The sequence below is a fragment of the Heterodontus francisci genome, chromosome 24 (assembly GCF_036365525.1).
Source record: "Heterodontus francisci isolate sHetFra1 chromosome 24, sHetFra1.hap1, whole genome shotgun sequence".
Lineage (NCBI taxonomy): Eukaryota > Metazoa > Chordata > Chondrichthyes > Heterodontiformes > Heterodontidae > Heterodontus > Heterodontus francisci.
The window spans coordinates 67630398-67654398 of record NC_090394.1 but is presented as its reverse complement, the minus strand read 5'-3'; the positions used below and the strand labels follow the sequence as shown (position 1 = coordinate 67654398).

At 43.5% G+C, this 24001-nt stretch overlaps 1 protein-coding gene across 2 annotated transcripts in view; it reads left to right on the top strand.

Annotated features, from left to right (window-relative positions):
• The window catches only part of parn (poly(A)-specific ribonuclease (deadenylation nuclease)), a 157099-nt gene that overhangs the window by 73760 nt on the left and 59338 nt on the right, over nucleotides 1–24001 (top strand). The window lies entirely within an intron of this gene.

Genomic DNA, 24001 nt, shown 5'->3' with positions numbered 1-24001 from the left:
GAGATGGAGCTGGCACTGGTGGAGTTGCAGCACTTGAGCTAAATGGCATCAGCGAATACCATCATTTAAGAGGTTTTATTGTGTCAAAGTATAAATGTTTTTAGGGAAAGAATTTCTTTTAAAACATAGTTGAGAAAAGATGATCAAGAAATTGGTGTACATATAGTAAAAACCATGCTATCAGGCATGTGCTGGACCTGAGAGGGGCCGGATAATCAAAAATTCTGGTTAATCAAGAGTTGTGCTCGGCACTCTGGAGCAAAACGCGTCTGACTGCAGGGACCAAAAATCCCATTATCGTGAATGGGAAGCCAGTCACCTTGGCAAGATAGCATTTCCACCCACAGGTGGCAACCTTAATTCTCATGGTTTTTGATGGTACAACCCAATTAGGTTGAGAAGTTGCCCAACCGACTTCCCGATGCCGGACCGCGCCAGTTCTGGTACCATTGGATACACCTTTTGCTCTGCTACCACCAACAGATGTACGGAAAAGGTCGGCCTTGCAGATTCCAGAGACGGAAAGTGGTTTCCGCCGTTCCTGTTGTCACTCAGCTGGGCAGAGATGCAGCCGCAGAGCACTGGTACTGTCCGCCATGCCTCACCGAGTCCTATCACCTGTCGTCCGCATGGAGATTGGACCTTCTGTCCCGAAGTTATTGCCGGAGGACCGAAGGGTACCCAGGATCTGGCATTGGGAAAGCCGACTTTTAATTTTCCCTTAATCCTTCGGGTTGCACCAATATATACCTGTTGTACGCATGAGAGTCAGCCCTTTCCAATGAGCATCACAAACTAATGCCGCGAACAATCCATTGTACTTGGGAAAACTCAGCCTGGAGAGCTTTGGGAGATTTTGGAAATTCTGGATAATCGAACTTGCCAGTTGTTAAAGTGCCAGATAACAAAGCTTTTACTGTACATCATGGACACCCGTGAATGTAATTCAGCCTGCTATTTTTGCAATATAGCCATCAGCTATTTGAAACAGTTGAATTGATTCTGTCACGAGAGGAGTTCCTCTGAGTGCATGATGAGAGTAAAAGAAGAGGACAGATGAACAGTGATACAATGAAGGACAAGGAACCGAAGGGAGAGTAGCTTTTATTAAAATTGTAGCTGAGTCTATATGTATGTATGTGTATTGTTACAGGCAGGAAATGGTATGGGTGACTTTCACTTTTCACCTCGCAACTGACTGCAGATGGCCTTTTTTAAAAAAAAAAATTTAGTCCCTGCGTGTTTTTAAGGATCAAATGAACAGACAAAGGACAGGTTTTCTCATAGGTTTAAAAAATGAAAGTTAACTATTTATTTTTAAAAATCTGAAAATGTTTGCAACCTCACCCACTCGCGCAAACACACACAAAAAAAGATAGAGTCGAGGGTAGAATGCAATTAGAGTCCGATTTTGTTGTAAAGAGAGTTTACTTTGAAACTTTCTTGGTTTTCAGGGAGGGTTTTATAACAGCTTTGCAGACCTGAATGTTCTTTCTCTTGGAATTGATGAAGTGTCGCAGACTCCTTTTTGGTTAAAACTCAATCCGAAGTTGGTGGTGGAAGTCCTGGTTCAATTTCTCAGATGGAAGGTTTCAAGGTGGCTTTGCAATATCTCTGCCTCAGTAGTCTACAGATGGTACTGGAAGGGTTCCTTGTTTAGCTGCATCAATCTGGTAGCTTCTCTGGCTGGAATGGCTTTTTGTCTCTCTCCCCCTCTCAGAAGTTACTTCTTTTAGGTTTTTACCTGTGAGGTTTTGGTTTCAGTCAGGTGACTTGACACTCTTCCCTGGGGTAGTCATACAATGCCATTGTTACATAATGGCATCTGAATGTGGTCCATTCTGAAAAATAGGTGTTATTTAAGATCTGTTCTCTTGGCCTTGGCTTCAGAGTCAGCTTTTGTAGCCTTTGCTTGCCCAATTTTTGATGATAGGAGCCATTAGCGTTAAATGGACTGTTTTATCTGTCAATGCACCGCCTCTGTGCGATTCCAGATGTTGTTAATGGTCCAGTCATCAACAGATAAACATGATTGGCAGTACAGGAGGGGATTACTTCACCTCTCCCTCCATGTTGCTTGGTAGCAAAGTGTCCATTTTCCTGTAGCTTAGTTCAACTGTTTAATTTTATTGCATAATTCCTCCTGTTCATTTCTTATTTCATCACTGTTCCCTCTGTGAGCATGACCGTGTATATTTATTTATTTTAATATCTATATAATTTATATATATAATAGTTACGAAATTACTTTTGTTAAATTTTGAAGACTTGCGTTTTAAAGCTGAAAAAAGGATTCCATAGATACTGAACTTATTTTTTAAAAAAGGTGGGCCTCGTATGGTTTTTTACACTTGGCTTGTAAACAACCCCTTACTGTAAATCCTTTTGTCTTGGGATAAATACCCAGCAGGTGACTTTTTTTGACTTGGGGAAGATGTTTACAGAGAAGTGACAGGTCAAAATTCATAGGGTTCAGGAGGCTTGACTCTTGAGATTGTTTTTTGTTTTGCTTTGGACAGTCAGTTGGAGTTTTAAAAACCAGCCAGGAATGCAATCACCCAAGCTCAGCCTGTTCCATCTCTGAGAAGCTCTTGGAAACAAGTGTAAGAAATAGAGAAATTGATGATGCATTCCTCCTGAAAGGCCTGCCTGAAATCCCCGTTGCCACATTTCTCCTGAGATGCTGGAAAAACCTGCCGGATAAATCCTCGACGCCGCCTGAACGAATTGCTCCAGAGAAAGATCCCAGTGACAGCTGCTGACACGTATTTGGGGCACCAAACCAAAAAAGAGACAACTGACATCTTTCCATATCTTTTTTTTTTTCCTTCAAGAATTAGCAAATATTTAGCCCAAGTATTTTGTCGTCTCTCTTTAATGGAGCTCTAAAAAGAAAATCTATTTTTTTTTCCCGCTTAACGTGTTTGTGTGTGTCTGAAATATGAAAGTTCCCTTTTATCTTAATCTATGTGTTAATGCTTTGCTTTGTTACTGGTTATGTCCTGTTTTATAATAAACCGACAATTTTGTTTACTAAAGAAACTTGGTGCATTTTATTCTGGGATAAAGACTAGAGTCTATGATTGACTGTATCGGTAACTGGGTAAACATCTAAATAAATGTTGTGACTTGTGGAGAAGTGGAACTAGAAAAGACAGTGCACTCCTCCCACCTCTGTCATAACAATATAGGTGTTGGATTGCTTGCTTCAGAGTACTGTTCATGTATATGTATGATATTTGCTGCCTTTTGTTCATTATCTACTTAATAGTCAACTTGTGTTTCCTGGTCTTTTTAAAATGTAAGTTAGGCAGCAGTTCATGGCATACATATAGTTTATCACGAGCAATATAAATAACTTGTTTTTAGGATCTGAAGATTTTTTGAAAGGATTGGCTGTGCTCAACGCCACCATTGAAAAGATTTGATTTTAGAGATGCAGTTGATGTTGGCTGACTGTAAAAGGTTGCTGTACTGTGGTGTCACACACCACGTAGGCTAATATGATTGTCAGAGCAAGTGAGTCAGTATTTTATTTCCACTGTTATTTGTAACAGCGGAGGCACTCAGGTCGAAACCTCCCTGTACATGGATGATGTCGCCGTTTTCTGCTCGGATCCGCTGTCCGTGCGCAGACTGATGAGCATCTGCGACCAGTTTGAACAGGCCTCGGGAGCCAAAGTTAACCACGGCAAGAGCGAGGCCATGTTCTTTGGCAACTGGGCTGACCGATCCTTTGTCCCCTTCACCGTCAGGTCAGATTACCTGAAGGTGCTGGGGATGTGGTTCGGAAGGGCCGGGGCGTGCACCAAAACATGGGAGGAGCGAGTAGCCAAGGTACGACAAAAGTTGGGCATGTGGGGGCAGCGATCTCTCGGTGGATCCTGTCGGATGGTTCCCCGAGCAGACTGTCAGTCATTTGGCGGAATGCCTCATCACCAGAACTTTCAAACAAGCACCAAGACGTAGCTTGGCTGGTGGTGAGAAGGGCCCTCCCCGTCAGATCCTTCATGCACACCCGAAGTCTCTCCCCCTCCGCACAGTGCCCCCGCGTTGGCTGTGGTGGGGAAGAGACGGTCGCCCACCTCCTCCTGGAATGTGCCTTTGCAAAGCAGGTGTGGAAAGAGATGCAGTGGTTTTTGTCAAGGTTCATCCCAAGCAGCTCTGTAACACAGGAGTCTGTGCTCTACAGGCTGTTCCCAGGGACGCACACCGAGACAAACATCAACTGCTGCTGGAGGACTATCAATTCGGTGAAAGACGCCCTTTGGTCTGCCCGAAACTTGCTGGTCTTCCAGCGCAAAGAGTTGTCCACCACCGAATGTTGCAGACTGGCACATTCCAAGGTCCAGGACTACGTGCTGAGGGACGCACTAAAGCTTGGGGCAGCCGCAGCAAAGGCTCAATGGGGAACGACCACAGTGTAAGGTTCCCCCACCAAGCTGGACAGAGGGGCTGGATCCATGGGAAACCCCTCCAACTGTATCGTTAATATTCTCAATTGCTGTAAATGTAAAACTGTAATTGACATGACAATTGTGAAACGGAAGGGTTGGGAAGAAACTCATGACAGTATTGAAGGAAACTGATCTCCCTTGCAATGTTTGTATTTTTTGGTGCTGTTTGGAAACTGTTTGGCAATGTAATTTTTGCAGATTTTTCTGAATAAAGTATATTTTGGAAAAAAAAAAATTTGTAACTAATTGGGTGCAGTTAATGGTTTGCTTTACACTCAGTAGCTTCTGCCTAAGGGGGTGACAATCCTGATCTTGAATCATTTTCAGTTTCCTCCACCTTATTTGAAAAAGCTAAGTTTTTAAATTGTTAGTTCTCTTTGTTTGATGTATTTTAAGAAATTTGGAAGTACCTTTTTTTTCCTAAATAACACTAGACATGTATTTCAGATGATGCAACTGAGGCTCTTTCTCCCTTTTTAAATAATCTGTGACCAACCTTGTCAATGCAGTGATTACTCCACTAATTAGAATCATTGAATTCAGGGAAATACACCAGTTGATATTGAATTACAGGGTATGTGATCTGTTCAACTTTAAAGTATGCTGTCTCATGTGCATGCTTCTTCACCTCTCCAAAATAAAACATGTAACTAAATCACTAGTGGATATAAGTGTTAGCAGTAGTCCAAGCAACTCTGTCTTTGGCGATCTGTGAAGAAAGTAAATGGCCAAATAGGATTTGGTAATACCAAACTGAACAGCAACTGTCCAAATTAATATCCACTCCTGCTTCATTTTGATCAAAGTGGAGGAGAAGCATTTGTGTAATTTACAATATTTATATTTGCTTTATTTACAAATTAAAAAAAAAATCTAAAATAACTCCCAAGTTGAAACTGATATGCCAAACATTCAGGTACACAGTGTATGAATGGATCAATGGGTTAGAAAATTCCAGGGCAGTACATGTATGAACTTTTAACCACCTCCTAATAGATGCTGGTCCGCTGTTCTTACTCAAGTGTTTATTCATGCTGCCGTGAAATTAGCATGCAGAGTATCACAAGAGCGTATTAACCATTAGTAAATGAACTTTGCCATGAATGTTTACTCCTACATATGTTGTTACTTAGATATCTTGCAACGCCTAACTGGACCAGGTTTCCATTTTGTATAATTCCCTTATTTAGGATTTTTAAAGACACTTTGCCATGAGCAGTGTGTAGACCTCCATGCCGTTACTTTATTCAAATACTATAACCAGTTACTGGTGAGTTTTTAAATTGTGTGGTTTTTTTTTTTGCTGACAGTTGGCTGCTACTGAATGGCTCTGTAGAAATAAATGTGGTTGGGGGGGGGGTGGAGGTGGTGGTGGTGATGAGATGAGATGCGGGAGGAGAAGGAGAGAATTAAGTGAACTTGGTGAACAACAGTGTAAACTGTACAAGCCTAGCATTGGTACCAGCACCCAATTGTACTAGATTTCCATTCATATTGTATTTGAGTTTGTCTTGATCTTCAGAAAGAAAACTGCAGAATATAAAAGATGTCCACATCAAGATAAAATATTGTTCTACTTTACCTTTTTGTTTTCTTATATCTCTGCCAGCCCTTTATTTGTGTCTGAGGAGTTTTTTATTCTCTCTAGTCCTATAAATCAGCATTCCACTGCTGACTCAGCAGTGTTTTTAAAAGGCTAGAGACTGCCCTCGGAGAGTTGCCTTGATCATCAGCACAATGATTTAATTAAGATGTGCATGTAGGATTCTGATCTGTTTTAAAAATGTGCCTTTTTGTAACCAGGTGCAGGAAGTTGGATCTTTCAAACTTTCTTCCTACCCACTCTAGTCTCTCCTTATTTTCACATCCTCTGCTGAAAGCATTGACATGTGTGAATGTAGTATCATTGGTTCTTCGATATCTCAAGACAAGGCCTGGATAGCAGCCTGTTTAAATCATAGATAGGAGCTTTGCAGCCAAACACAATCGCAGTTATGTATGTACTTTCTAGCAGCAATCACTATGTAACTGCTAGGAGCAGGAACTCTGGTTCGAGTTTTTAAATCCTTATTCTCTACCCTGTCCCCAAATTTCCAGGGGCACTGAGACTAATTGTAGCTCAGACTACTGATTTTAAACCTCACACCTGGCGGTTTGAGTGTCTGTATCTCTGTAAATGGTGTATTTACCAATTGGGAGCCCTTCCGTGTTTTATACTCCCAGTGACATTTGTTTGTCAAATCATCCACACATGTTTTGTGTGTGCTTTTGGTAATGAAAACATCAATTTTGGCTAATTGTGTTAGAGGTTATCCTCTTTCAACTTGGCCTGCGTAGTTGAATAGCTTGTTTACAGCATAGTTGTAACATGCAGATAGGGAAAGTAGTGTTATCATATTAGAACACACACTGGGCACTACAGTATGGTGTAAACATTATGTTAAAGGACTTTTTTTTTTTGTAAACTGCCAAGTCCAGATTATTTTGTGTTAAATGTGTACCAATTTGTTGATTTCTCCAAGTTCTCCATTAGAACTGCAGAACCCACTTTTTATGCCTTTTGGAGTTCTGAGATTATGATGACCCCACAATAGTTACAGTCTTTAGTGTCATTTAGTACTCTTAAAAGGTTAGTGACTTTTTTTTTGTGTGTGTGTGGTGCACATAATTCTGTAAACTCTGAACTCTTTCTTGCTATTTCTGTCTCACATGTCGGTAACACTTAATTTAGCTCTTTTTAGCTTTTTTTCAACCTTTGGTTGATTCCTGTCATTTAGCTTACTCTTAAGTTTGCCTTCCAAACTGCATCCCTCAGTTCTGTAACCACTGTCTCCCTCATCTGCAATGCCACAGCCTCATGTTCTTCAGCTTCTCCCACCTCTGATGTGCCCAACCCAGCTTGCCTGCTTTTAACCCATTTGGGACTTGATGTCCTTAGGAAGAAGGAAGGAATGTACATTTATGTGCTTGTCATTGCTTTAGGGCACCATCAAACCAGTGAATTATTCTTGTAGTGACAGCTATAATGTAGGAAAGTACAGCAGATAATTTGCACACAGCAAGATCCCACAAAGAGCACCGATATAAATTACAGATTCAAATGTTTGGTGTTGGTTGAGGAATAAATATAGGCCTGGAGACTGGGAGAACTCACTTGCTCTTCTTTGATGAGGGGAGGCAGGGCTTCGGTTTAATGTCTAGTTGATGCCAACAGTAGCTAACCGCATGTCCTAGCGGGCCAAAGTGGAACCAGGGCTGTGAAACTAGAGATGGTGTTGGGGACTGACTACCCCAAACAGGCCAAGGGAAATTTAGGCCACTTACTCTTCAGGAGGGTTCCCCTCAGTTCTGCCAGGCTTTAGACTTCTCCAAGAGACAACCCCATATTTCTGCACCCCAGGATCACTCCCTCAAACTCCTAGATCCCAGAATATCTTTTGCACTGCTCAAAGTCCCTTGGAGGCCTCTTAAACACAATGCAAGACTATCCGAATACTCTTCAGACTTTGGAACACTACTTGTCTTGAAGTACAAGTAAGCTGTAGCTTTATTTGCTTCCAATAATACATACTGTAGTGTGAGTCTAATGATGTTTCATTCTCTCCTATTTGTATGTTTTTTTTAATTAAAAAAAAATGATAATTTTGTCGTGTTCAGGTGAAACTTGGTAGATTTGCCATTTAAAGACTGAACACAATCTATTGCATGTAGTTTTGGTATTCTTTGACAATCCATCCCCAAATTATATTGTTTCTGCAGAAATTGATGTGCCTTGCTCTTTGCTAAAGCAATATGTAGAATGAACCTTTCAATTCTCCATTTGGGAGCCTGAAAAAAATAAAATGTTTCACCATGTCAAAGCTAGCCATCTTTTTGAGCAAGGTGTTAACAATTTGTGGTGGAGTATCTCGGGATAGTATTTGCCAAGGCAGTTTCTTCCTCCTCAGTGTGCCAGGGTTGTTGTCTGGATTTCAGCAAGACATGGCAGCAATGCTAATTAATACCTCCTGAAGATGTAAATTAATCATTCCAATTCTTGCTACCTTTTCCAAGGTCTTATCATTCAAAGATAGCAACAATGCCCTGGAAAATGAAAGTGTAGTCAATAAGTTCTCACTTCCAACATCTAGAACAAGATAAGTATTTGTTTTAATTCCTGAAAGTAAATTGACCAGGAAAAGGAAGCCTTAACGTTCAATTACAAAAAAAGATGATCTGGTTTTTTTTCTCCTCCTTCCTCCTCACCTCCCTGAAAGTGATGTGTGCCTAAAGGTATCCAAAGCCTGAAAATGGTTCCAACACGTGCTGAATGCATTGCAGTTGCTAATTGGGACCCTATTTCATTTTTATCTTCAATGTGCATGCTTCTTAAGGTGCCAATGAACTTGAGCTTTGAGCACTAGGCTACCTTTTGCTGTTTCAGGAATAGATCCATAATTTTAAAAAATAAAAAGAATAGACAATACTGTCATGATGTACATGAAGATTGAAGGATTACTTCAAAATATCCTGGAAGTGTGGCTTTAGTGCCACCAGGGCCATTATCTGTTCATGTTTTGGCATGGAGTAGAACGAACACAATGTTCATTTGCACTATTGGGCAAACTCTTAAAGGCAAGCTAATTCACCTTCACCAGGTGAGGTTGTCTTTAAAAAAAAAACCTAACTCCGAGCAGCTTTTCAGAATTGGAAATAACTACTGATTTCTTCTTACTTCTGGAATTGATGTCTGGGGCTTCATTTTGGTACTTGTCAAAGTATCCAAGAAACTAAGATAGCAGTTAACTAATCAATCTCTGCTGGCTAACTAAAATTTGACAGTCAAACCAGTTTCTGTCAGTTGATACTGATCATCTAAGGCCAGATAAGAGGTGGGCCACCCAAGAGCTTGAGCTTTTAATCTTGTTTGAATCTATGGTTGGTTGTGCCCATTTTTTTTTAATGTTTCTTAACCACTTATTTCATTACTTGACCTTCAATCTTATTTCAACTAGTGGAGTTAGAGATTCATGATAGCGTAGCAGTCTCTGTAATGTTATGAAATATTTCATTATATATTTGTGAAAGTGTAACTCAATGTAATGAGATTTTTTTTAATCAATTGTCAGAGCATCGGCAGGAAAAAAATGTTTGACTGATACTCAAGGTGATGCCAAGTTTGTTGCTGCAGGAGACTGAGCCATTATCTGTAATTGCTGACTCGTAAGGGTGTAGTTATCCTGTTAGGTAGGTGATTTATTTCAAGATTCTCTTTGGCCTCCTTATCTCGAGAGACAATGGGTAAGCGCCTGGAGGTGGTCAGTGGTGTGTGGAGCAGCGCCTGGAGTGGCTATAAAGGCCAATTCTAGAGTGGCAGGCTCTTCCACAGGTGCTGCAGAAAAATTTATTTGTCGGGGCTGTTACACAGTTGGCTCTCCCCTTGCGCCTCTGTCTTTTTTCCTGCCAACTACTAAGTCTCTTCGATTCGCCACACTTTAGCCCCGCCTTTTCAAGATTAACACCCATAATATAAAATGAGTTTTGATTCAGGTCTAAACTAATAAACAGTTCATCAGATAATTAATATTTGAGTGGGCTGTTGAGAGAGGGTTTGGAATTACCTCAAACATTTGCCTATTAAGAAAGGTTAGCGCTTCATTTGAGGTGACCAAAGCTGGTCAGACCCAGTGTAGTTAATGTATTTAAAAATTCCCCGATTTCTCTGTAACCTCCAGCCCTACAACACGTTGTGGTCACTGAACACTTAAAGCTTTGGCCTCTTACACAACCCCAATTTTCATTACTATTGTGCCTAGGCCCTTAGCTCTGGAATTCCCTCCTTAAACCCCTCTAATTCTCTTTCCTGCTTTTAAGATGATTCTTGAAGCCTACCTCTTTGACCAACCTTTTGGTGACCTGCCCTAATATCTCCTTATGTGGCTGTGTTGAATTTTGTTTGAGAATGTTCCTGTGAAGATAGAGTCATAGAGTTTTACAACACAGAAACGGGTCCTTCGGCCCAACGCGCCTGCACTAACCATCAAGCACCCGTCCTAACTAATCCCATTTCCCCGCACTTGGCCTGTAGCCTTGTAAATTATGGCATTTCAAGTGCTCATCTAAATACTTCTTGAATGTCGTGTGTGTTCCTGCCTCTACCTCTCCTGGCAACACTTTGCTAAGAGTGCTATTTAAATGTGAAAGTTGCTGCTGCTGTAGTAGTTGGAATAAGGCCATGGAGCTGAAGTGTCCTGTTGGGGTTATCCAAAACACAAGTTAAGACTCTGCTAACATCTCTCTCATTTTTGGTGACTGAAGCAGCAGGGAGTAATGCACTGTATCTTTGTTCTATCTATGGATTTATTTTACTTTGCTTGCAGATTTAGCCTGAACCATACAGTGTCTTGCGTGATGTTATTTCATCTATTAGTGAGTTTAGAGTGTGTATAGTGAGCAACTTGTACTACTTACAGCATCACCCCAGTAATACAAGAGTGGATTGTTTATTCTCTGGCATGCTAATCTATTCACCTTTTCACATAAGGTTAAATATTAGTCCTGCCTATGGAAATATAAACTGTAATTGTTGAAAGGGGGCCCAAGTTTTAACAGTTTTCTTACTTTACAACAGTGACTACACTTCAAAAATGATTGGCGGTAAAGCACTTTGGGACGTGCAGAGGTCATGAAAGGCACTAGTCCTTTTCTTTCAGTCTTTTTAAACTGATGCAGCAATGGGCGATGGCAGTTATAATCTATATTTGAAATTTATCTAAAAATTCTGGGTTTTATTTTGCATGCTGACATGTGCTTCATATAGAAGGTATTATATGATGACTTGTAGACTCTTTTTATACTCAATGTGGACATTGTAGCACTTTAGGAGACACGCCTCCATGCGAGCAGATCTCTCAGAGCAAGACTACACCTACTACTGGCAGGGTACGGATCCTGACGAACCAAGACCGCATGGAGTGGACTTCATGATCAGAAACTCTTTGCTCCGCATGATAGAGCCACCTTCAAACGGCTCGGAAGGCATACTATCCATCCAACTGCTCACCGCCTTTGGTCCAGTACACCTACTCAACATCTATGCTCCAACACTCTGCTCCTCACCCGAAGTTAAAGACCAGTTCTACGAGGAACTCCATAATATCATTAATAGCATCCCCAATACCGAACATCTGTTCCTGCTGGGGGACTTTAATGCCAGGGTTGGGGCCGACCATGACTCATGGCCCTCCTGTCTTGGGTGCTATGGCATTGGAAAGATGAATGAGAATGGACAGAGACTGCTGGAGTTGTGTACCTTTCACAACCTCTGCATCACCAACTCGTTCTTTCATACTAAACCCTGTCTCTAGGTTTCATGGAGACACCCAAGATCACGTCGTTGGCACCAGCTGGACCTCTTCGTCACAAGGCGAGCCTCGACAAACAGTGTCCAAATCACACGCAACTTCCACAGTGCGGACTGCGACACCGACCACTCCCTGGTGTGCAGCAGAGTTAGACTCAAACCAAAGAAGCTACATCACAGTGGCGCAGTGGTTAGCACCGCAGCCTCACAGCTCCACCGACCCGGGTTCAATTCTGGGTACTGCCTGTGTGGAGTTTGCAAGTTCTCCGTGTCTGCATGGGTTTCCTCCGGGTGCTCCGGTTTCCTCCCACATGCCAAAGACTTGCAGGTTGATAGGTAAATTGGCCATTATAAATTGCCCCTAGTATAGGTAGGTGGTAAGGAAATATAGGGACAGGTGGGGATGTGGTAGGAATATGGAATTGGTGTAGGACTAGTATAAATGGGTGGTTGATGGTCGGCACAGACTCGGTGGGCTGAAGGGCCTGTTTCAGTACTGTATATCTAATCTAATCTAATCACTCCAAGCAGAAGGGCTGTCCGTGCATCAACACTAACAGAATTTTTTATTCTCAGTTGTTACATAAGTTTCTAAATTCACTTGAAAAAGCCCTTCAAAACACTCCTGCATGGGATGCTGAGACCAAGTGGGCCCACATTAGAGACGCCATCTATGATTCAGCAATGACCACCTTTTGGCAAACATGAGAAGCAGAATGCAGACTGGTTTCAATCTCACTTTGAAGAGCTGGAACCTGTCATAGCCATTAAGTGCATTGCACTGTTGAACTACAAGAAAGCCCCTAGCGAGCTAACATCCGTGGCACTTGAAGTAACCAGAAGCACTGCACAAAGAACAGCCAGATGCTGTGCAAATGACTACTGGCAAAACCTGTGCAATCGTATTCAGCTGGCCTCCGACACCAGAAACATCAGAGAAATGTATGATGGCATCAAGAGGTCTTTTGGGCCAACCATCAAGAAAATTGCCCCCCTCAAGACAAAATCAGGGGAAACGATCACTGACCAACGTAAGGAAATGGACCGCTGGGTGGAGCACTACCTGGAACTGTATTCCAGGGAAAATGATGTCACTGAGACCGCCCTCAATGCAGCCCAGCCTCTACCAGTCATGGATGAGCTGGACGAACAGCCAACAAAATCGGACCTCAGTGATGCAATTGATTCTCTAGCCAGTGGAAAAGCCCTGGAAAGGATGGCATTACCCCTGAAATAATCAGGAGTGCCAAGCCTGCTATACTCTTAGCACTCCATGAATTGCTTTGCCTGTGCTGGGATGAGGGAGCAGTACCACAGGGCATGCGCGATGCCAATATCATCACCCTGTATAAGAGCAATCGTGACTGCAGTGACTGCAGCAACTACTGTGGAATCTCCCTGCTCAGCATAGCGGGAAAAGTCTTCGCTCGAGTCATTTTAAACAGATTCCAGAAGCTGGCTGAGCGTGTCTACCCTGAGGCGCAGTGCAGCTTTCGAGCAGAGATATCCACCATTGACATGCTGTTCTCCTTTCGCCTGCTACAGGAGAAATGCTGCGAACAACAGATGCCCCTCTACGTTGCTTTCATAGATCTCATCAAAGCCTTTGACCTCGTCAGCAGACGTGGTCTCTTCAGACTACTAGCAAAGATTGGATGTCCGCCAAAGCTACCAAGTATCATCACCTCACTCCATGAGGATATGAAAAGCACAATTCTGCATAGCAGTGCCTCATCAGACCCCTTTCCTATCCTGAGTGGCGTGAAACAGGGCTGTGTTCTCGCACCTGCACCGTTTGGGATCATCTTCTCACTGCCGCGCTCTCATGCGTTCAAGTCTTCAGAAGAAGGAATTTTCCTCCACACGAGATCAGATGGCAGGTTCAACCTTGCCCGTCTTAGAGCCAAGACCAAAGTACGGAAGGTCCTCATCAGGGAACTCCTCTTTGCTGATGATGCTGCATGAACATTCCTCAGAAGAGTGTCTGCAGAGACTCATCGACAGGATTGCAGCTGCCTGCAGCGAATTTGACCTAGCCATCAGCCTCAAGGAAACTAACAGGGCGTCAGAAATGCTCCATACATCAATATCGGCAACCACACTCTGGAAGTGGTTCAAGAGTTCACCTACCTAGGCTCAATTATCACCAGTAACCTGTCTCTAGATGCAGAAATCAACCAGCGCATGGGGAAGACGTCCGCTGCTATGTCCAGACTGGCCAAGAGGGTGTGTCAAAATGGCGCACTGACACTGAACACAAGTCCGAGTGTTTCAGGCCTGTGTCCTCAGTACCTTGCTCTACAGCTGCGAGGCCCAGGCAACGTATGTCAGCTAAGAGCAACGTCTCAACTCATTCCATTTTCGCTGCCTCCGGAGAATCCTTGGCATCAAGTGGCAGGATCCATATCTCCAACTCCGAAGTCCTCAAGGCGATCAACATCCCCAGCATATGCACCCTACTGAGCCAGCGGCGCTTGAGATGGCTTGGCCATGTGAGTCGCATGGAAGATGGCAGGATCCCCAAGGACACATTGTACAGCGAGCTCGTCACTGGTCGTCCATGTCTCTGCTTTTAAAGATGTCTGCAATCGCGACATGACAACCTGTGACATTGATCACTATGTCGTGGGAGTCAGTTGCCAGCGATCGCCAGAGCTGGCAGGCAGCCATAAAGGTGGGGCTAAAGTGTGGCGAGTTGAAGAGACTTAGCAGTTGGCAGGAAAAAAGACAGAAACGCAAGGAGAGAGCCAACTGTGTAACAGCCCCGACAACTAATTTTATCTGCAGTGCCTGTGGAAGAGTCTGTCACTCTAGAATTGGCCTTTATAGCCACTGCAGGTGCTGCTCCACAAACCACTGACCACATCTAGGCGCTTACCCATTGTCTCTCGAGACAGGGAGGCCAAAGAAGAGGAGAGTCTTTTTTTGTAGATGACATCATGGATCCGTACCAATCTAAGCAGTAAAATGGATAGAAGAATGTTTCATTGTGCCTGAGTTCAGCAGGAAAGTCAAAGCTTGTTCTACTTGCGCTATGGTCATAACAGTGGTTGCTTCACTAAGGATGCAAGACAGTTAATTCACTTTCTTTCACAAAGTAATATTGCTTTGATTCAACAAACCTCGGTGACTGACATTTTGGCACTGTGGTGTTGCGAGCTGATATCCATAAGATATTTTGAACAAAAATCTTGCATGCTAGAAAGTAGATTTGTATCATTTATGTGTCTAAGAATGTGCAAACCTAGAACAGTGCTGAAAGTGTGCTCAATGTTGCAAATAATACAGAATGGTCGGTCACGACATAAGATGTCTGTGGTGGCTCTCTGCAAGAGCAACTCACTTAGTCCGACTGCCCTACCTTTTCCTCATAGCCCTGCAATTTTTTTCTCTTCAGGTAAATATCCCATTCCCTTTTAAAAGCCATGATTAAGTCTGCCTCCACCACACTCTTTGGCAGTATATTCTAGTTCCTAACCACTCGCTGTGTAATAAAGTTTTTCCTCATGTCACCTTTGGTTCTTTTGCCATTCACCTTGAAATCAGTATCATCTGGTTCTTGGCCCTTCCACCAATGGGAGCTGTTTCTCCCTATCTACTCTGTCCAGATCCCTCATGATTTTGAACACCTCCACCAAATCTCTCACCCTTCTCTAAGGAGCACAACTCCAGCTTCTCTAATCTATCCACGTAACTAAAGTTCCTCATTCCTGGAAACATTCACGTGAATCTTTTCTGCCCCCTCTATAATGCCTTCACATCCTTCCTAAATTGTGGTTCCCAGAATTGGATGCAGTACTCCAGTTGAAGCCGAACCGGTGTTTTATAAAATGTTCACCAAAGCTTCCTTGCTTATGTACTCTGTGCCCCTATTTATAAAGCCCAGGATCCCACATGCCTTATTAACCACTTTCTCAACTTACCCTGCCACCTTCGATGATTTGTGCATATACCCCCTGTTCTCCTGCACCCCTTTAGAATTGTATCCTTTATTTTATATTGCCTCTCCTCATTCTTCCAACCAAAATGAATCACTTCACACTTCTCTGCATTAAATTTCATTTACCACATGTCCACCTATTCCACCAGCCTGCCTATGTCCTCTTGAAGTTTATCACTATCCTCCTTACAGTTCACGATACTTCCAAGTTTTGTGTCAACTGCAAATTATGAAATTGTGCCCTGTGCACCCAAGTCGAGGTCATTAATATAGATCAAGAAAAGCAATGGTCTTAACACTGACTCCTGGGGATCTTTCCTCCAGTACGAAAAACAACTATTCACCGCTACTCTGTTTCAGCCAACTTCATATCCATGCTGCCAGTGTCCCCTTAATTCCATGGGCTTCAACTTTGCTAACAAGTCTTTTATGTGGCACTTTGTCAGTCGCCTTTTGTAAACCTACAGCAACTGCATTACTCATCACCCCTCTCTGTTAGCTTATCAAAAAACCTCAATCAGATTTTTTTTTTATTCGTTCTTGGGATGTGGGCATCGCTGGCAAGGCCAGCATTTGTTACCCATCCCTAATTGCCCTTGACCTGAGTGGCTTGCTAGGCCATTTCAGAGGGCAGTTAAGAGTCAACCACATTGCTGCAGGTCTGGAGTCACATGTAGGCCAGACCAGGGAAGGATGGCAGATTTCCTTCCCTCAAGGACATTGAACCAGATGGTTTTTTACGGCAATCGATAGTTTCATGGCATCGTTACGTAGACTAGCTTTCAATTCCAGATTTTGATTAATTGAATTTAAATTCCACAAGCTCCCATGGTGGAATTTGAACCTGTGTCCTCAGGGTATTAGTTCAGACCTCTGGATTAACACTCCAGTAACACTACTACGCCACCGTCTCCCCTATATTAGTTAGAACACAATTTGCCCTTAACAAATCCTTGCTGGCTTCCCTTTTAATTAATCCATATTTGTCCAAGTGACTGTTAATTTTGTCCCAAATTATAGTTTCTAAAAGCTTTCCCACCACCAAAGTTAGACTGATGGGATTATAGTTTCTGGGCTTATGTTTGCACCCTTTTTTCACAAGGGTGTAACATTTACAGTTCTCAAGTCCTCTGGTATCACCCCTGTACCAAAGGAGGATTGGAAGATTCTGGCAAGTGCCTCTGCAATTTCTACTTTTACTTCCCTCAGTATCCCCGGATGCATCTGATTCGGTCCTGATGTCTTATCAACTTTTAAGTACATCCAGCCTTTCTAACGCATCCTGATTATCGATTTCGAGCCCATTGAGTGTCTCAACTATCTCCTCTTTCATTGCAACTTTGGCAGCATCATTTTCCTTGGTAAAGGCAGATGCAAAGTACTCATTTATTACTTTAGCCTTGCCCTCTGCCTCCATGTGTAAACCCCCTTTTTGGTACATAATTGGCCCTGCTTCTCCTTTTACCACCCTTTTTACAATTTATTTGGAATTGTATTGCCTTTCATTTTAGCGGCCAGTCCCTTCTCATACTCTCTCTTTGCTTCTCTGATTTCTTTTTTCACTTCCCTTCCGAACTTTCTGTATTCAGCCTGGTTATTACTTGTATTGTCAACCTGACATCTGTCATATGCACCCTGTTCTGCTTCATTTTACTCTGTCTCTCTTTTGTCAGCTAGGGAACTCTGGCTTTTTTTTTGTCCTACCTTTTCCTCTTGTAGGAATGTACCTCGACTGCGTATGAACTATCTCCTCTTTCAAGGCATCCCATTGTTTCATTTCAGTTTGGCTTGTTAGTCTGTATTTCCAATTTACTTGGACCAGATCCGTTCTCACACCATTGAAATTTGTCCTCCCCCAATTAATTATTTTTACTCTAGATTGTTCCTTGTCCTTTTGCGATTTTAAAAACAAAACTTGCACCTTTATAGCACTCTGATCACTGTCCCCTAAATGTTCCCTACTGACCCTCGATCCACTTGACTGACTTCATTTCCCAGAGCCAGATCCAGCAATGTCTCCTTCCTTGTTGGACTGGAAGCATATTGATCTAGAAAATTCTCCTGAACACGCTTTAAAAATTCTTACCCCTCTCTGCCCTTTACACTATTAGTATCCCAGTCTATATTAATGTCCCTCATTATAACTACTCTATATATTTTTGGACCTCTGTCATTTCCTTGCAAATTTGTTCCTCTATTTCTTTCCCACTAGTTGGTGACCTGTAGAATACGCCCACTGGTGTAATGGTACCGCTATTGTTTTTTTAGCTCTAACCAAATAGATTTTGTCCTTGACCCCTCTCGGACATCCTCTTTCTCCAGAACTGTAATATTCTCCTGATCAATACTGTTACCCCTCCTCCTTTTTTCTTCCCTGAATATGTAGGACCCAGTCCTACCCTTTTTTATTGAGCCAGGTTTTCATTATTGCCACAACATATTCCCACGCAGCTATCTGCACTTGGAGTTCACCAACCTTATTTACCTCACTCTCTGTTCATATATGTGTACAGTAAATCTAATTCATGCCTTATTGCATTCCCTCTTACTCTGACTGTACCCAATACCTTACTATTTCTTACACTAGTGCTATCTGTCTCACCCAAATCTTTGTGCACCTTGTTTTTCTTCGCTAATGTGACTGCCTGGTTCCCATCCCCCCCTGCCAAGTTCATTTAAACCCTCCCCAATAGCATGTGCAAATTGTCCCACAAGGACATTGGTCATGGCCAGTACAGGTCCCATTTCCCGCAGAACCTGTCCCAATGTCGCAGGAATCTAAATCCCTCCCCCCTGCACCATCTGACAAGGGCCCTGACAATATTCTGACAATAGTACTGAAGAACTGTTCTCCAGAACTTGCCGTACCCCGAGCTAAGCTGTTCCAGTGGAGCTACAACACTGGCATCTACCCTGCAATGTGGAAAATTGCCCAGGTATGTCCTGTACACAAAAAGCAGGACAAGTCCAACCTGGCCAATTACAGTCCCATCAGTCTACTCTCAATCATCAGTAAAGTGATGGAAGGTGTCATCAACAGTGCCATCAAGCGGCACTTGCTTAGCAATAATCTGCTCAGTGACGCTCAGTTTGCGTTCAGCCAGGGCCACTCAGCTCTTGACCTCATTACAGCCTTGGTTCAAACATGGACAAAGGAGCTGAACTCCGGAGGTGAGGTGAGAGTGACTGCCCTTGACATCAAGGCAGCATTTGACCGAGTATGGCATCAAGGAGCCCTAGCAAAACTGAGGTCAATGGGAATCGGGGGGGGGGGAAACCCTCCGCTGGCTGGAGTCATACCTAGCGCAAAGGAAGATGGTTGTGGTTGTTGGAGGTCAATCATCTGAGCTCCAGGATATCACTGCAGGAGTTCCTCAGGGTAGTGTCCTGGGCCCAACCATCTTCAGCTGCTTCATCAATGACCTTCCTTCAATCATAAGGTCAGAAGTGGGGATGTTCGCTGATGATTGCACAATGTTCAGCACCATTCATGACTCCTCAGATACTGAAGCAGTCAGTGTAGAAATGCAGCATGCCTGGACAATATCCAGGCTTGGGCTGATAAGTGGCAAGTAACATTCGCGCCACACAAGTGCCAGGCAATGACCATCTCCAACAAGAGAGAATCTAACCATCTCCCCTTGACATTCAATGACATTACTGTCGCTGAGTCGCCCACTATCAACATCCTAGGGGCTACCATTGACCAGAAACTGAACTGGCGTAGCCATATAAATACCGTGGCTACACGAGCAGGTCAGAGGCTAGGAATCCTGAGGCGGGTAACTCATCTCCTGACTCCCCAAAGCCTGTCCACCATCTACAAGGCATAAGTCAGGAGTGTGATGGAATACTCACTGCTTGCCTGGGTGGGTGCAGCTCCAACAACACTTAAGAAGCTCGACACCATCCAGGACAAAGCAGCCCACTTGATTGGCACCCCATCCACAAACATTCACTCCCTCTACCACAGACGCATAGTGGCAGCAGTGTGTATCATCTGCAAGACGCACTGTAGCAATGCACCAAGACTCCTTGGACAGCACCTTCCAAACCCGTGACCTCTACCAACAAGAAAGACGAGGGCAGCCAATGCATGGGAACACCACCACCTGCAAGTTCCCCTCCAAGTCACACACCATCCTGACTTGGAACTATATTGCCGTTCCTTCACTGTCGCTGGGTCAAATCCTGGAACTCCCTTCCTAACAGCACTGTGGGTGTACCTACCCCAAATGGACAGTAGCAGTTCAAGAAGGCAGCTCACCACCACCTTCTCAAGGGCAATTAGGGATGGGCAATGAATGCTGGCCTGGCCAGCGATGCCCAAATCCCATGAAAGAATAAAAAAAAAATAAAATCTGCCCAGCCATGCATTCATCTGCTCTTTCCTCCTATTTCTACGCTCACTAGTGCTTGGTGCCAGGAGTAATCCAAAGATTACTACCTTCGATGCTAGTCTATTTCCTCGCTCCCTAAAGTCTGCCTGCAACACTTCATCCTTTCTGTCTATTTTGTTGATACCGATTATGGACTACAAGTGCTGTCTGTTCACCTCACATACCTGCTCTCTTTTCCCCCCCCCCTCCCCCCCCCAGAGTGCTCTGCAGCTGCTCAGTGACATCCTTGATCCAGGCACCGGGGAGGGAATCGACACGTACTGGAATCATCTCTGTGGCCACAGAAATGCCTGTCTGTTCCCCTAAATGAAAGGTGGATTGCTATTGATCCTCAACCTTGTTGGGTATAGGAATATAAAACTCCCAGGGGGAGGGGGAATCAACTAAGTATTATTGAATCAAAGCAAAATGTCTTTAAAAGGGTTTTCTTATATTAATATTGTCATATGTTGGCGCAAAAAATGCAGAAATTAACCTCGTACAAAAAATTGTGAATTCAAACTATTGACACTATTATTACAATTTTTCTTTCAACGTCTGTCAATAGTTTCCCTCCATTGACTTTGTGATGTGCAGAAAAGTGACAGATGCAAAATGATTTAGTAGGAATACTAAGTGATCAAAATAGGTTATAAAGTATTGTCATGCTAGGCCCCCACCTGCCAAGAATGAGGCACATTAATTTTGTCATGAATATTGATAAACTGTTATTGGAGTGAGGGGAGGACTTGTTGAATAGATCAGCCGTGGTTGGAAAAGACATTTGCATATTAACAGACGGTGTTTGGAAGGACAAAGCAGCCATTCCCCGACATTCAACCCACAATGGACTTTTGATCACCAGACGTTGAAGGTGGGGGAGCTCGCATTCCAGGTTGACTGCTAAGATGGCCAAATACACAAACTGACATCGTCAAACCAGCTAGTCACATGACTAACCTGCTGGGCAACCTGAGTTCTTTGAATTTGTCCCAACAGTTTGGGTCGAGTGTCTGTTTGCTCATGGACTGAGAAGATCTCTCCTGTCTGCTCCATCTCTTTCTCACAAGCCTCTGAATCCACTGAAGATACATGAACCCCAAGAGAGAAAAGTCTTCTACAGCGAACAAGGTTTAAGAAGAATACTGGGCCCCAATGAAAAGCAAGATCTACCTACAATCAAGGACTCAACTGTGAGCTCGAAGAACCGTAACAACAGCTCTTCAGATATTGCCTCAAACCTTTCCACTTTATTTTTCTGTCTCTATTTGCATGTGTGTATCGCGTGTGCATGCAAGCGGGGGCGCGTCCTGTATCCGTATGCGTCAACTGAATTAGAGTTTAAGTTTAATAAATTTCAACTTTTCTTCTTTAAACCTAAGAAAGCCTGTTTGTGCTGGTGTCTTTGCCTTATAATTGGAAAGCAGTGAACAAGGATTCACCAAAGAGGAGCTTAAAAAAAAATGTATTTAAAAATAAAACCCTGTTACAGTAAGACCAGGTGAAGGTTGAAAGGGAACCCTAGATCTCTCTCACTTGGTCATAACAAGTATTACAATCCAGTGTTAAAGAAAACTTAGCTTGAATAAGTGATCCCATTTTACTGAAATGATCAGGCAAGCCCGGACTGATTTATGTCCAGCTTGCTTGTCGGGTATTATGTTGCAAGAGTTGGGTGTGTTTGTGTTAGTTGTAGCAGTAAGTCTTTTATAGGAATTGCAGTCATTAGAATGAAACTAATTATTCTGATATTGAGAAAAGCTTTCAAAATGTGTGACTTTCCTATTGCAAGCTCCACAAAAGTTATCATACTTGTCTGACTTTTTTTCTTATTTTGCACAATTTCTAATGTTTGTTGCAACAATTTGTACAACTCAAGTCTGTAGCAAATCTGCTACAGATCTGATTTTTGAAATTTGCGACCCATGGTGGAGAAATTGCTGATTTTGCCAGAGAATAACAGAGCTAATTATCTGTCATCTTTGTCACCTAGTTGTCTTAAAGGTCTCACTGCAACCTGAGAACTTGAGGATTCTCTCTCGCTCTTTTTTTTTTCCCTCCCCTTCCTACCACCCCCAGGACGTCTGGATTTCTTTATATTTGTTCATCGGATGTGAGCATCACTGGCAAGGCCATCAGTTCTTGCCCATCCCTAATTGCCCTTGAGAAGGTGGTCTTCAGCTGCCGCTTTGAACTGCTGCAGTCCATCTGGTGCAGGTACACCAACAGTGCTGTTAGGGAGGGAGTTCCAGGATTTTGATCCAGAGACAGTGAAGGAACGGCGATATAGTTCCAAGTCAGGATGATGTGTGATTTGGAGGGGAACTTTCAGGTGGTGGTGTTCCCATGCATCTGCTGTCCTTGTCCTTCTAGGTGGAAGAGGTTACGGGTTTCAAAGGGGCTCTTGAAAGAGGCATGAGTTGCTGCAGTCCATCTTGTAGATGGTACACACTGCGTGGTCGTGGAGGGTGTGAATGTTTAAGGTAGTGGAAGGGGTGCCAATCAAGTGGGCTTGTTTGTCCTGGATGGTGTCGAGCGCCTGAGCGTTGTTGGAGCTGCACTCATCCAGGCAAGTGGAGAATATCCCATCATGCTCCTGACTTGTGCCTTGTAGATGGTAAACAGGCTTTGGGAGGTCAGAAGGTGAGTTACTCGCCTCAAAATTCCCAGTCTCTGACCTCCTCTTGCAGCCATAGTATTTGTGGCTGCTCCCGTTCAGTTTCTTGTTCATGATAACTCCCCAGGATGTTGGTAGGGGATTCAGCGATGGTAATGCTGTTGAATGTCATGGGGAAATGATTAGATTCTGTCTTTGGAGATGGTCATTGCCCGGCACTTGTGTGGCACCAATGTTACTTGCCACTTAACGGCCCAAGCCCGAATGTTGTCCAGGTCTTGCTGCATATGGTCACAGACTGCTTCAGTATCTGAGAAGTTGCGAATGGTACTGAACATCGTACGACCATTGACGAACATCCCCACCTCTGACCCTATGATGGAGGGAAGTTTGTTGAGAAAGCAGCTGAAGATGGTAGGCCTAGGACACTATCCTGAGGAACTCCTACAGTGATGTCCTGGGGCTGAGATGATGGCTTCCAACAACCACAGCTATCTTCCTTTATGCTAGGTATGACTTTAACCAGTGGAGAGTTTTCCCCTTGATTCCCATTGACTTCAGTTTGGCTAGGGCTCCTTGATGCCATATTCTGTCAAATGCTGCTTTGATATCCAGGGCAATCACTCTCCCCTCACCTCTAGAATTCAGCTCTTTTGTCCATGTTTGGACCAAGGCTGTAATGAGGTCAGGAGCAGGGTGGCTCTGGTGGAACCCAAACTGAGCATCACTGAGCAGGTTATTGCTGTTTAAGTTGCGCTTGATAACACTATGACACCTTGCATCACTTTGCTGATGATCGAGAGTAGACGGATGGGGCAGTAATTGGCCAGATTGGATTTGTCCTTTTTATTTTGTGGACAAGTCATATCTGGACACTTTTCCACATTGTCGGGTAAATACCAGTGTTGTAGCTGTACTGGAACAGTTTGGCTAGGTACGCGGCTAGTTCTGGAGCTCAAGTCTTCAGTACTTCAGCTGTGATGTTGACAGGGCTCATAGCCTTTGCTGTATTCAATGTCTTCATCGATTTATTGGGGTTGGGAAGAGTGAATTGAATTGCAAGAAGACTGGCATCTATGATGGTGGGGACTTCAGGAGGAGGCTGAGATGGCTCATCCACTTGGCACTGCTGGCTGAAGATGGTTGCAAATGCATCAGCCTTTTGCATTGCTGTGCTAGGCTCCCTCCTCATTGAGATGAGGATACTTGTGGCGCCTCCTTCCGATCAGTTGTTTAATTGTCCATCACCATTCACGATTGGATGTA